We start from the raw sequence: 2,303 nt of genomic DNA, 5'->3' as shown, positions 1-2,303 counted from the left end.
TTAAGACTTCAACATATTTTGGGGGGGAGTGGGTTCATATTTCAACCCATAATTATGCCTTTTATCAATTTGAGAAAGTTCTCTTCTTTTTTTTTTGTATTTATTTTTGAGACAGAGAGAGACAGAGCATGAACGGGGGAGGGTCAGAGAGAGAGGGAGACACAGAATCGGAAACAGGCTCCAGGCTCTGAGCTGTCAGCAGAGAGCCCAACGCGGGGCTCGAACTCACGGACCGTGAGATCATGACCTGAGCCGAAGTCGGATGCTTAACCGACTGAGCCACCCAGGCACCCCGAAAGTTCTCTTCTATTACTAGTTTGCTAAAAGGTTTTTTCGTGAATGGTTAAGTTTTGGCAAATACTCTTTCTGCATCTATTGAGATGATCATGTTTTTGATTTTAGTCTTTTGATACAGTGAGTTATATTGATTGGCTTCCAAATGTTAAACAAACTTTAGTTCCAGGATAAATTATGGTTGTGATATATTATACTTGTGTGTGTGTGTGTGTGTGTGTGTGTGTGTGTGTGCATTACTAAATTAAGTTTGCTAATGTTTTGTTAAGGATTTTTGTATCTGTGTTCATTAAGGATTTTCATCTGAGCTTTTCGTTTGTTGTGTTTGTTTTTAATGTTTATTCATTTTTGAGAGAGAGAGAGAGAGACAGAGACAGAGACAGAGAGAATGAGTGGGGAGGGGTAGAAAGAGGGAGACACAGAATCCAAGGCGGGCTCCAGGCTCTGAGCTGTAGGTGCAGAGCTGGAACTCACAAACTGGGAGACCATGACCTGAGCCAAAGTCAGATGCTTAACTGACTGAGCCACCCAGGTGCCCGTTTTTGTTTTTTAATTTTTATTTTAAGTAGCCTCCACATCCAATGTGGGCTTGAACTCACTACCCTGAGGTCAAGACTCTTATGCTCTACCGACTGAGCCAGTCAGGCACCCTCCTTTTTTTGTTTTCTTTTGTTTTGCGGTTTCTGTTTTTGCTACAAAAAGCTTTATTGTTTCCATGTGGTCCACAGCTTGGGAGGGCTCCAGGTGGTTAAACAGCTGCCCAGCCGCAGCAGGGAGAGGCTCTGGCAGAACCTGGCACCAGGGGGACCCCAGAGGGGCCGCTCAAAGGCTGCTGGACTTCAGAGGCTCCTAGTTGTGCTTCGGGGTGAGCCTTTCCAAGAGATGCTCGTCCTGCGCGGACCTCGGGGAGATGAGTTAGGTGGTCGTCCGTCTTCTTGATGAGTTTCACCTCCTCATCCAGGAAGTGGATCTCCAGGAAGTCTCAGAGCTGGCGGTCTGCGAGACAGAACTCAGAGCCTGCCCATCCCAAAGGGGCGGGTTTAGATTCTTCTCCAGAGCGCGGCAGCTGTCATGGCGTCCAGGGTTTTATTCCACTCATCCCGGGAGGCCTTCTGCACGTCCCGAAAAAGGGTGCCGACGCTGCGCGGGTCTTGCATCTTCAAGAGATGCTCAGGGCCCTTGTGCTTCTCCTCGGCCGACTCCGGGAAGAAGCGGCCCACGCACTCCAGAGCCACATCCTTGCGGTAGAAATAGAAGCCTAGACAGGTAGGAGCCCCGCAGATGCTGTGGACCAGGTTGCTGACGGCAACCTCCACCTCGGCGGATTAATTCTGACGAATCTGGGAGGTCATGATTAACCGCTAATAAGGAGTTAAACTGAGAACAGGGTGTTGGCTGGCCCTGGAGGCAGAGGGTGGCCGGGATGATGGCTCCCAAGGTTATCACTGTTAAAAAGTTTGGAGGGTGGTCAGAGGCTGGTAGAAGGGGCGTCCCTGGGCCTGTTCTGTCCACTGTTGAACAAGATAGAGATGGGCACTGCCTGAGCTTTGTTTCTTTAATGTATTTATTTGGTTTTGAAGTCAAAGTATAAATGCTTCATTAGTTGAGTTGAGACGTATTTCTCCTCACCTAGTTTCTGTAAATCTTGGTATGATTGGTAGTATTTCTTCCTTAAATGTTTGGTAGAATTCACCAGTCAAGTCAAATTGTCTTGGCATTTATTTGCGGGAAAGTTTTGAACTACCAATCCAATTTCTTTAATAGATATAGAACTCTTCAGTTTATTTCTTATTGAAAAGGCTTTGCTTATTTGTGTATCTTTTGGAACTTGTCCATTTCATCTAAATTATTAAAGTTCCTGGCATAGCATTAATTGCGATATTCCTTATCCTTTAAAATGTAGGTTATATAGTGATGTCCCCCTTTTTCTTTCTGATATTGGTAATTCAAATCTCCTCCCCAGCCCAACAACCCAGTCTTCCCCCGTTTTCCAATATTCTTTCTTTCTG

General features: G+C 45.9%; 1 pseudogene; it reads right to left on the bottom strand.

Annotated features, from left to right (window-relative positions):
* Positions 1-1,143: 1,143 nt before the first annotated feature.
* LOC124507601 (ferritin light chain-like) lies at positions 1,144-1,646 on the bottom strand (annotated as a pseudogene).
* Between the last annotated feature and the right edge of the window lie 657 nt (positions 1,647-2,303).

This window comes from Lynx rufus, unplaced genomic scaffold (assembly GCF_022079265.1).
Source record: "Lynx rufus isolate CCGP_SWC_20201006 ecotype Redwood Valley unplaced genomic scaffold, mLynRuf1.p SCAF_12, whole genome shotgun sequence".
NCBI classification, from domain to species: Eukaryota; Metazoa; Chordata; class Mammalia; order Carnivora; family Felidae; genus Lynx; species Lynx rufus.
This window is presented reverse-complemented; position numbering and strand designations above follow the sequence as displayed.